Source organism: Ursus arctos, unplaced genomic scaffold (genome assembly GCF_023065955.2).
Source record: "Ursus arctos isolate Adak ecotype North America unplaced genomic scaffold, UrsArc2.0 scaffold_6, whole genome shotgun sequence".
Classification (NCBI taxonomy): domain Eukaryota; kingdom Metazoa; phylum Chordata; class Mammalia; order Carnivora; family Ursidae; genus Ursus; species Ursus arctos.
In genome coordinates this window covers 45,276,258-45,288,511 of record NW_026623078.1, presented here as the reverse complement: position 1 = coordinate 45,288,511, position 12,254 = coordinate 45,276,258, and the positions used below count along the sequence as shown (strand labels likewise).

General features: G+C 40.7%; 1 long non-coding RNA gene across 2 annotated transcripts in view; it reads left to right on the top strand.

Moving 5' to 3' along the window:
• Window positions 1–11,686, top strand: part of LOC123000831 (uncharacterized) — a 28,833-nt gene extending 17,147 nt beyond the window's left edge. The window contains exons 2-4 of one of the 2 annotated variants that reach the window (XR_008957748.1): window positions 3,807–3,924; window positions 7,473–8,066; window positions 10,832–11,080. This is a non-coding gene — a long non-coding RNA (uncharacterized LOC123000831). Of the gene's footprint in view, window positions 1–3,806; window positions 3,925–7,472 lie in introns of both variants that reach the window. The other variant, XR_006409150.3, reaches the window with a different exon arrangement.
• The last annotated feature ends 568 nt before the right edge of the window (window positions 11,687–12,254 follow it).

The following is a 12,254-nucleotide window of genomic DNA, read 5'->3' as shown; positions in this document are numbered from 1 at the left end:
AAGGACTCAGAGAGCCGTATCTGTGCAAACTCACTGAAGCCAGCCAAGACTGCTTGGAGCAATGCCTTAATCACGCTCTGATTAGAATGGCACTGCCTAGAAACAGACTCCAAATTAAGTCATTTTTGTCTTCAGCAAGTTCTCCTAGTACTGCTGTGTATGATGTGATAAGTGCATGAAATAAAAGCTATACTGTTTTTAAAATTTCTAAAATGCCATGTCTTTCTTGTCTTACTAAGGTAGAAAGTTCTTTTTTAAAAATAAGATTGTATATGTTGAGGTGCCTGGGTGGCTCAGTCAGTTAAGTGTCTGCCTTTGGCTCAGGTCCTGATCCCAGGGTCCTCAGGTCAAGCCCCGCATGGCGCTCCATGCTCTCAGTGGGGAGTCAGCTTCTCCTCCTCCTTCTGCCATCCCCCCCGCCCCCGCCCCGAACGTGGGCTTGTGCTCTCTGGCTCTCTCTATCTCTCTGTCAAATAAATAAATAAAATCTTAAAGAAAAAATAAAGATTGTATATGTTGGATAAGAGGTGGCAAAGGCACACAACTTCTCCAAGACTCTCCAGGATCAGGACACTGTGATGTCACCAGCAAATTCGCTTTCCATCAGGGTCAGTTTCATGGACATATGACAAAGTGCAGTCACACATGACCTTGGGCTCAGAGGACTGGAGGCTTCTTGCTCTACAGTCACTGTTTTGAAATTATTAATAATCATAATCCTTGAATTTGTGTTTTGTAAGTGAAGTGTGATGGGACAATAGAGCATGAGGAGATGGGGCTTGGGGCTAATATGTGGTGAAGCCTCCTGCTGCCTTCCCACCTCCCTGGTATGGGTTCTTGGCAAGCCATTCCCTACCCTCTGGGCCTCAAGCCCACCACGCTTCCAACCTCCTGCCCTACTCCCACCACCACCCTCAACCAGGGGCAGGGACAGGTCAGCAAGGGAAGGCCCACATTCTGCATTGCCCTCCATCCCTAGTGGGGCCTGGGCATGAACATGGAAAGGTTTGGGGCCGCATATGCCTATACCCCACAGTATCTCAGGGCAGGGTATCATGGTTGCTGTCCTCACCCAGGATTACCAGCTTTACAGGGTATTTAATGGGTGGTTTTTTGCACCGGGTGTGGGGGGGAGGTAGCAGGGGTGGAAAGCTTTTATCCACTCCTGATCAAGGTTCCTAGTATGCCCCCCAGGGAGGTTGGAATCTCTCAGGGTCACCTGTCCATGTGGCTTGGGTGGCCAGCATACAAATGGGAGATTGCCAAGTTAGACTAGTGGCTCAGGAGGAGCCCTCAGTCACCTTTGAGGGTCTGTACTGACCCTGTATCACCTGCCTGAGTCAGTGCGACATTAAAAAGTTAATGAAAAACATCAAAAGGTCAAGAAAGAGATCTCAGAAGAAAGGGAAATGGTTATATTTTAGGACTTTCAGCAACACATTTTTCCTTATTTTAAACAAGGAGCCCCCAAATTTCATTTTGCATTGGATCTTACAAATTATTTATCCAGCCCTGCTAAATAATCTTAATAGATTGTTGAAGTTTCTTTATTTCTTTCAACTCTAAGCAGTTGGTGGAAGAGAAGGAAAATTCAGTGCAGGGGGCTTGCTATCTGTAGCATAGAGGGGGCGGTTTCACTGGTCTGAACTAACAGTTCCTAAAGCAAATCAAATATGGCTGCAATCCTGATCTCCAAAAGCTCTCTCAAAATAGTCTTTTCAATGGATGCTGGCGGGCAGTCTTCAATTAAATTTCCATTCTGACTCATTTCTGTGGTTGGCTCTTGGCACTTTTTTAACTGAAAGCAGACCTGTAATTGGTTAAAACTGCATAATGATTTTACGGATTTTTAAGAGTGCTGCTTGCTTTTGACTGTTTCATTTTTTTTCTTTGTCCTAGCTCGTATTTATCTTGTTACAGCAGTGAGGATGGTATAGCCCATCTCCTATGTAGGTGAGGGAGTTAGGTTTAAAGGGCTCCAAAAATTAACCTAGGGTTTGCCCCCAAATATTTTACTATTCCTCCATGAAGGACTTGACTTGTATGGAAGAGTTGTCCCTCGTTAGCATAAACATCCTCTTCCTTGGCTTGAAAGGACAGAGTGCCACACAAGCTAATTTGCTATAGGATTTCAAATCGCAACCTACAATCCAGCTGGGTAACAGTTAAATTCCCCCAAAAGGAATGTCCTAGACGCATTTCTTTGTCCTAGGTGCATTTCTTTTCCGCTTGATATTAGATTTCCACAAATCAATAAACATCATAGGATGTTAAATAACTTTCTTTCCACTTGCATTTTGGGTTCTTAAAAAATCTTCGCAAGGCTTGCTTATTAAACTACCTACGTTCTTTTTCTTCTTCATTTCTTCGCTTGTGTTAGCCACATGCTTCAGTGAAAGAGTTACAAAGGAGTCATACATTTGCATTAAAAGTGCCAGCAACCCTTTTATTAAACTGCAAATTTTATTTTCAATACCTAGTAGGTGGTTACAATGAAAACGTTAGCAAGTGGCAGAATGGGGAGGGAGGTAAATGGGAGGATTTGCTAATAGATTAAACAAGAGGGGTAGGAAAAGAGTGGACATAGGGAAGACTCCTAGGTGTGAGGCCTCATCAGCTGAACTGATGATCGTGCCATTTACTCGGGTGGAGAAAACTGGTAGAGGGACTAGTTTGGTCTAGGGGTAAGTCAAGGGTCCTTTTTTGGACTTGATGAGATGACTATTGATATTTCCACTATCTATCTAAGTGGAGAAGTCAAGGGTGCCGTTAGGTACAAAAAGTCTGGATCAAAGTGGAAATGTCACATTGAATACATAAAGGTGGGAGCTAATAACCGTATAGGTTTTATGTAAAGTCAGGAGAGCGGAGGAGATCACCTGGGGACAGATTGCTTTAGAAAACAACAGTGGGTCTGGGCCTATGTCCTGAGGCATCTCAACACTCACCAGCAAAGCTGACTGTGAGGAGTTCTTAGGGAAGTTAGATAGGGAACAGAGAGTGAGGGATCACCTAGGAAAGAGTGTCTCAAAGAGGGTATGATCGACCGTGTCAAATCTGAAGAGGATTCAAGAAAGAAGAGGGAAGAAAAGGAAATTTGGGTTAAAGCCTATGGCAGTCAGTTCTGACCCTAACAAGAAACTTTGTAGTGGAATGGTTGAAAAGAAACTTAATTGGAAAGGTTGAGGAAAAAGAATATATGCAATACTTTCAAAAACTTCTCTGTACAGGAAACAAAAACATCAGTGCTAACTGAAGTGCAAGTCAAGTTGCTTTAGTCCATTAATCATGTTATAAATAAAGATAGTTGTTATGGACTTACTTGTGTTCCCCCCCCAAATGCATATGTTGAAACCCTAACCCCAGTGTGACCAGATTTGGAAAAAGGACCTTTAAGGAGGTAATTAAGTTTAAATGAGGACATAAAGGTGGGGTCCTAGTCCTAAAGGACTGGTATGTTTTTCAGAAAGGAAAGAGACAGCAGAGATCTGTTACTCTTTCCACACATACACAGCAGAAAGGCCAAGTGAGGACACACGAGAAGGTGGCTGTCCGCAGCCAGGAAGAGAGGTCTCACCAGAAATCAACACTGAGGGCACCTTGAGCTTGTGCTCCCAACCTCCAGAGCTGTGAGGGAACAAACGCCACTCAGCGTGGGATCTTGTTGTAACAGCCCAAGCTAATACAGTGACTTAAAGAGTATACCTACGAAGTCTTGCGCAAATTAAAAGAAAAAAAATTAATGGTTTCATATTAGCAAAATATTTCTCTGTTGATCTTGATCTCCATTCTATATTCTTTTCCAGTTTCAACCAACTCATCTTCTAGATCATCCTCAATTTCAGCAAATGTACCAATATTTAGCCATTTGTTCGGGACAAGAATTTCAGAGCCATCCTTGATTACTCCCTCTCTCACGTCCATGTAAGTAAGCACATCAGTTCTGCCTTCAACATGTAGCCCAAATCTGACCATTTCTCTTCTCCTTCACTTCTGCCCCCTTAGTTTAGCTGCTGTTACCCATCTGCTGCAAAAGTCTCCTGCGTGGTCATCCATATTCCACGTATGTTCCACATACAGTAACCCTGATGTCCCCTCTACAATATGAACCAAGTCTTGCCTTCCTTCTGCCCTCAACATTCAAATGGTGTTCTTTCTCACAGAACAAAATCTGAAGTTCCTACCATAATCACAAGGCTGCCATGATCTGCCCCCTTGGCTACCTTTCTGTATCACATAACTATTTCTAAATAACAACCAATCTGAAAACTCAGTGGCTGAAAACAGTACTGATTATCCCTTATGTCTGTAGCTTGGCTAAGAGTTGGCTGATCCTGGCTGGAGTCAACTGGGATTGCTTGGCTGGGTAGGCTCGCTCCTAGAGGGACCAGAAGGTTAGCCTGAGCTCTTGTCATAGCAATGGCAGATGTGTGAGAGAGAAAGAGCAGAAACAGACAAGGTCTCTTAACCCTTAGACTCAGAACTGGCATATTGTCACTTCCACTTTATTCTAATGACCAAAGCAACTCATATGGCTAAATGCAAAGTCAAGACTAGGAAAATGCACTACTCCCCTTAAGAGGAGACCTACAATATCACATGGCAAAGAATGTGTATACAGGTAGGAATAAACGACTGTGACCAGCAATGAAGTCTATTATATACTCTGATCCATTTGCCTGTGTCTTTTTTTTTGTTGTTGTTCACTTGACTTCAAGGCTCACATTTGTCAATCAAGCTACCATCTCAAGGCCTTTGGACTTGTGTTTCCTCCTGCTTAGGATATTCTTTCTCTAGAATACTACATGGCTTTTATTCATTCATTCAGTTCTCTACTAAAATATCATATTCTCAAAGATTCCCATGACTAGGGGTTAACAAACTATGGTCCACAGACCAATTTGTGCCCACTGCTTATTTTTGTAAATAAAGTTTTATTGAAACACAGCCATGCCCATTCATTTACTTATTATCTAGGACTGTTTACATATGACAATGGTAAAATTGAGTAGTTGTGTCAGAAACTATGCCAGAAATTTTAAAATATTTACTATCTGGCTCTTTCCAGAACGAGATTGCTGAGCCCTACACTATCCCAGGGTCTTTCTTTATTTTTCTTCTTGATGATTATCTTTTGACATTACACTATATTTATTTGTTTGTTTATGATTAACCTCCTTCACTAGACTCTAAGTTTCTCTAGGGAAGGATTTTGTCATATTTACTGCAGTGTTGCTAGCCCTAGAAATGTGCCAGGTACTCAGAATTATATTCTAATCCCCTGTAAATCTTTGCCTAAATGGCACTTTCCCAGTGAGGTCTCCCCTGACAACTGCGGCACTTCTCTGTCCTCTTCTCTGCTTTATGTATTTTCTTTATTTTATAGAACTTGTTGCCTTCTTGCATAATACCTTTCTTCATAACTTTAACACTACTGTCTGACTCCGACATGAGAATGTAAACTTCACAGAAGCGGAATCTTTATCCAAAACGTTTATTTGGTACAGTCCGTGGCATATAAGAAGTGCTCAATAAATATTTGTTGAATGATTGAGCAAATAAAAATAATTTCTTGGGAATAGAATTAAAATTGTTAAATTTCAGAGAATAAAATAAATAATGGGGGGTAATAATACTATTCAGCATTTAGGGCGATCCTTGAGAAAAGTCTTCAAGTGAGACTCAAGTCCTCCAACACCTCATGCACTGAGGTTTTTTTTTTTTCATAGAACAGACGAACCCAACAGCTTATGGATCGGGAAAGTCCAGGTTATTAAGACTTTTTCTGAAAGCATGCTGCCCATTAACATCAAGGGAGAATGGAAAACATCAGCAAATACTCTACTGATGACCCCCTATTTAGAAGTCCTGCTTACTAGCTCTCTTCAATATGCATATTTTAATAAAGAGGGAGGAACTTCCCTTTGTATTCCAAGTAAGGTGAACGGTGATTCTAATTGGATTTCTCTCAAATTTTATGTTGCCAGGGGAATAATAACAAAAAGTGGTATGTCGGAATAACCCCTGCCCTTACTAGAATGTTGGAGAGGTCATGAGAGTAGCTTTCTTGCATCCTCTGTTGTCTCACTTCTTATTCTCAGAGAGAGCAAAGCCAACTGTGGAGTCAGGACCATTCAGAAAATGAAGATTTTTACTTTCAGGAGGCTGGAAGCCATTCATGTAATACCCGGATGTATCCAGATGAGTTGGATGAAGGGATGGTTCTCATTCATTTGTGAAGCTTAGAGCAGGGGATTTTCTAGGAGCAGCTGCTTGGAGTCTGGACGCCCAGTGGATGGATTCTGCCCATTTCCCAAAGGTGGGAGGAGGAGGAGATATAAAGGCTTGGGTCACACAGTCTGATGGAACAAACAGCCATTGGGTGAGGAATTTGCTGAGAGTAGCTTTATCGTGTCATGTTTAGCGGATCCAGCCAGTGCCCCGCCATATCCCCTTGCACTTAACACTGAGAGGTGCAGCAACTCGACTTCTAACTGCCAGTATTTGACCTCTGCCTGAGCAAACTGCTTGTCCACCAGCACAGACCAGAAGTTCAGGGGAATTAAACCCTGGGAGCGCCTCTTAAACAATGACTGGCAGTAGCTGATGCCTTAAATCCCCAGCTCCCTCAGCCTCCAGCGAGTTAAGGTTGGAATGTGTGTTTTACGTGGAACCCCAGAGTTTTCCTAGTGAGACTGAGCAGCAGTCACCTGCTATGGTGACAGGCTTGAGAATGTGACTTTTATTGGCTGTCTTCGCTGTCTTTTTTCCCCTACATCCGCCCACACTGGTGTTTTCTTCCACCTCCTCAATAAACTACCTATTCTCAAGTTATTGGGTCAAGGTCTGCTTCTAGAAAACCCAAACTCAGAAACACGCCTATCCAATTCATACTTATTTTTAATTCCCTAGCCTAACTTAAATGTATGTGATGATTTTATTTTTGTCTCAGGTGTGAGAGAAAACATGCTCAAACCTGAAAATCTATACCCTCTTCTTAGTAGATTGAACCCTTTGGGAACATTTAGTATTAACCTTCCTAGTAATAGTAACTTTCTTATTCTTGGTTATAAGTGGACATGTTATTGCAACCTAAAATTATTAGCAAAATATCCATAGGTATGTTAACATTTAGATTGTTAATATAATATTTTTAGACCTGATAGTTCTTTCATAAAACTCAAGCCCTTTATTTTACACATGCAAACTCATTAGGTGGCATGAGGTTTAGGCAGTGATTTAGCTAAGATCCCACTGCTAATTGGCTTCACAGCTGAAACCACAAGTTAAATTCAGATATGACATAAAATTACCATTATTTAATGTCTACTAAGTGCTCTACAGTCATCCTGTATTCTAGGCTTTCCCAGTTGTACCTGTTTTGACTATTTGATAAAGTGTATTTCTGGATGGTTTGGGAGAGGGAAGTCTATCTTGATTTCTTTGGTCTCTATTCTCCTTCTTGCAAACAGGAAGGTGTTAGCTTCTTAACACCGAACAGCCTTCTCTTTGTGATTTCTGCGTTTACCTGAATACCCAGGGTTATTCCATTCAAGGAAGAGGAGATGTCCTTACCTTCTCTCTGTGCCAATTTCTGCCGCCACCAGCTGTGGAAACAGCCATTCTCATGTTGTAGCAGAACTAACGATCTGCCTCCTGGGACTTGTAAGATACTCCTCTTGCCACCCTGGATAAGGGCATGTGGCTGGTGTGCTTGTGTATGACTACTCCCCGCCCACCCTGCGTCGGACCCAGTTTCTGCACTTCCACACGGACGCTCCAGCCCGCCTGTCCCACGGGCGTTGAGCCTGTGGCAGCTCTGCCCCATCAGTATGGGTGTGCCCTTGGCTGCAATCAGGAAGCCCAAGCAGCTGCTGCTGTGGCCTCATCTTGTCACACCCCATGTTGCCTTGGCCTCCTGCAGGGGCTGGATTTGGGCCTCATTCAACAAAGCTCCATCTTCGTCTTGGCTGCCTCCCCAGGAGCCTCAGGCTGCACTGCGGGCTGACCTCACTGATCTCACGAAGGTTCCAGCTTCCCAGAGGACTGGTTAACACAATCCAAAGGTATCACTATCACGGGTTTTGAATTAAAACAGTTTTTTTTCATTGTCGGTGCTCTGAACAAGGACATCTAGCACAAGCATTTTGCCCCCATTCTAGAGACTGGACATCAAAATAGAAAAAGCTTAATGACTTCCCCAGAATTACTTATTGTACCATGAGTGGCTGTGAAAAACACAAAAGCTAGTCTCTTGATTTCGTCTTATCTTGACTTTTTTTACTGCCCTGTGTCCCTTTTTGTTTGCCTTTCCCCCGGGTTTATCTGCAGGGAGATGTATAATGGTTAATTTCTTCCTAAAGAATAATTCATCCAGGGTAGTAGATGCTGCATACATCTGCGAGGCTCTTAAGTATTTCATGCATTATGTGGCCCAAATGGCTACATTAGGAAAAAAAAAATCCCAATTAGTGAAATTTAAATGTGGACTTTCTTTGAATTGTAATTCTCCTTTCATATGTTACAACATCCTGATCAATGGCACCAAAAAGCAAAAGGTTTCTCTTATTGCTGTATATTTTTATTTCCCTCCAAATATCAATGCCACATCAACTGTTAATCTGAAAAACCTCATTTAATGTCAGCTTGCTCACAGTTATGAAAATTCAGGTAATGTATTCCTGTTACTAATTGTATTTGAGAAAGTGTTATTAATTTCATATATCAAGTTCGTAGTGGCCATCTGTTCCCTCCGAACTGCTGCGTCTCCCTCCATCTGCCCTGTTTTTCTTCTGCTAATCGGGTGGCAAGGGCTCAGATGATCGGGAAGTTTCTCTCTGACTTTTGATTTGTCACTCATCATCAAGCCAGCTGTGCATTTGTAACAGACTCCTCCGACGGGTGGTGGTGAATTTAAATCTGTCTGGTTTTCTTTTTTTTTTTTAAATAAAACTTTTTTGTCAAAAAATGTTTAAAGGAAGCCAGATTGTATTTTCTACACTGTAAAATGTGCTTTGCTGCCACTAATTTGGCTGCATCTGCACTCTCATGAATATAGATGAAGGTGCATGGCCAGGATATTATTAGGGACTGCGGCGAGCAGGGAAGAATTTTAAATGCGGCAAGATACCATAGTTTAGATTTCTGAGAACATTAGGACAAACTCGCATGAAACTGCTGACATTTGCTAGCTTTAAGTTCAAGATGAGTTTTTGAATCTTAACCACAAAGATTCTTCTTTGAATATTTTTGCTTGTGTGTGGTTGGGTGGGGAAAAGAGATTATGGGAAGGATTCTAGGAGAATGTGATTAAATCAAAAAGGGTTTCAGTTCAAATTTCTTCACCCTGTCTTCAATAAATCATGGACTAGAGTCAGTGTGGAAATGACATGTTTGAGTCCATATCCTAGGTGAGCAAGCTGGGCAGGACATTAGCTAATATCATGGCTTTCAAGTAACTCGGACACCCGGTGGGCTAAGATATGAAGCTTACAGACCTGGGAACTTGAAGATGAACCTAGGATACCAACTGTTTATTGTTTCTGATTGTTTATTGTATACTTTAGGGCTAACAACAGGCTATACATAAGAAATGTCTACCGAAATGTCATTCATCTCCTCCGATAAGCATTTTTCCCAAAGTCCAATAGGTGACAGCAACAATCAGATGTTAATGATGATTAAAGAAGTTTTATTTTGCCTTCGAAATGATTCAGTATAACTAGATATGAGAAAATATTCAACTCATGTTTAATAAACATTCACTGATAGTGCTTTTTTAGGAAGAGAGAAGAAATAAAAATAATGGGACAATATCTGTCCTCAAGAAACTTACACTCTATTAACAGTATAGTGTGAGAAAGTACTCTATTAGAGTTCCGTTTACAGCGATTAAATAGTGAAGCAACAACTCTCGGATAAAAACATATACAAATCTTCTTAAGAATAAATATTTTGAATAACATTAGCTCTAAAACAAAGCGAAGATGCCTAATATCTACATGTCTAATCAGTTCCTATTTTTTATACTAAAAAGTGAAACTTTTCTTGAGTTTTTCCCCCTTCATAATCATAGCACTTCAACATCTTGCTTTATAAATAAATAAAGGAACCTGTTCAAAATGGTAAAACAAAACAAAATAAATAAGCAAACAAAACCCCCAACTTGGAACTCACATTTCAAAGTACAAAGAGTCTATGCCACAATATCTGCTATGGGTTAATTGTGTCCCCTAAAAAGATCTGTTGAAGTCCTAATCCCCATACCGGTGAATGAAATCTTACTTAAAAATAGAATAGTTTCCCCTTATTCACGGGGACACATTACAAGACCCCCCCAGTGGATGCCTGAAAACACTGATAGTAGAGAACATTAGATATACTGTTTTTTCCTGTACACGGATACGTATGATAAATTTAATTTATAAAATTAGGCATAGGAAGAGATTAACAACAATCACTAATAATAAGAATAATTATAACAATGCACTGTAAAAAAGTTATGTGAATGTAGTCTCTCTCTTTCAAAATATGTTATTCTCCTGCACTCTTTTTTTGTCTCGTGATGATGTGAGGTGATAAAATGCCCACTGATGAGATGAAGGGAGGTGAATGATGTAGGGACCTTGACATAGTGTTAGGCCACTCTTGACTTCTGATACATCAGAAGGAGGCTAATGATCTGCTTTCAAACTTCAGTTGACCAACTGAAACTGTGAAAAGTGAAATCATGGACAATGGCTACTATAGAGTCTTTGCAGATGTAATCCAGTTAAAATGAGGTCATACTGGATTAGGGTGGGCCCTAATCCGATATATCTGGTATCCTTAGAAGAAGATAAGAGACATAGAAGAGACTCATAGAAAGAACACTGTGTGACAACGGAGTCAGAGATTAGATGATACTTCTACAAGCCAAGGAACACCCGGGATTGCCAGCAACCACCAGAAGCTAAGGAAGAGGCTGAGGGTTCTACACTCAAAACATCAGAGTCCTAACCCCCCAAACTGTAAGAGAATAAATTTCTGTTGTTGCGAGCCCCCGAGTTTGTGGTAATTTGTTACTGCAGCCTGAGGAAATTAATACATCATAACACAATTTAAGAAATAAAAACAAAAAGTTTGACATATATATATGTATATACATATGTATATTTTTTTAAATTTCCAAAATTTGTGTTTAGTTTTCACATGGGGCATCAAAGTTGTCATGTTTCTTAGCGTCATGAAGGAGAACACCTAATGACGTCTTAAACTTTTTTGAAAATGTTTCTTTCTTAAAAATTGTGTTGTTAGAAAAATAAAATAATTGTATAACTGCTAAGTATTTTCAAGCTACCATAATTAGTTACTTGAGAAGAATGGCAGAGGAAATACAGGATGTAAATTATTTCTAGGAGCAAAGAGAAGCCAATGTTTTATATTATTGTAACTTCTTTGACCATCTTTTGTTGGGAAAATCATTTTCTTCTTTTTCCCCCAGGGATGTTACTCAGGATACTGCTGCCAAACCTGAATCTAGTTCCAGTTGCATTTTTTAATCTGTCTTTTGATAAACTTTATGAAGAATTTCTTTGTATCACCACTTCTCTACTAAAAATTTGCAGATACCAATATATATCTCCTCAAGATTATTTGGAGGGTTTTCCAGACCTGTCTAGATCCTTCAGAATAAAAATTTAACAATGAGCCTAAGCATCTTCCTCGTCTCTTGTTGACTACACCAAAAATGTCCCAGAGACCCGTGAAAACCCCTTCCCTTCACCATCACTTAGGTCTAGATCTCTTCCAACTCAACCAGATTTTTCCATTGACATTAGTTCTAAACAGCTGCATTTGAACTGTCCTAAATGTTGCCCTTTCTCTACAACCTTGCTCATCAGAGCGTGGCCCCGGGGCCAGCAACTGTCAGCCACACCTGGAAGCTTGTTAGAAATGCAGACTCTCAGGCCCCTTAGTCCGCAATAGCAATTCTAATAGGGTCTCCACTGACTCAAATGTACATTCAAGTTTGAGAAGCAGTGCTACACAGCTCATTATTCTTTTTCCCTGTAAATCTCCAAAGCAGTGTCTTACAGCAGTGGACATACCTGTTCCTAGTTTGAGAACAGTAGCCTTCTCCTTTATTTAGTAAAATCACAGTCTTTTAACTTCTACAGAATTTGTGCCTGAACAAAAAAGGTAGAAAAAGACCCACGAGCCACAGTATGACTGCTGCTGCTTTCCCAATGTACTGCGTTCACTGAGAGCAAGAC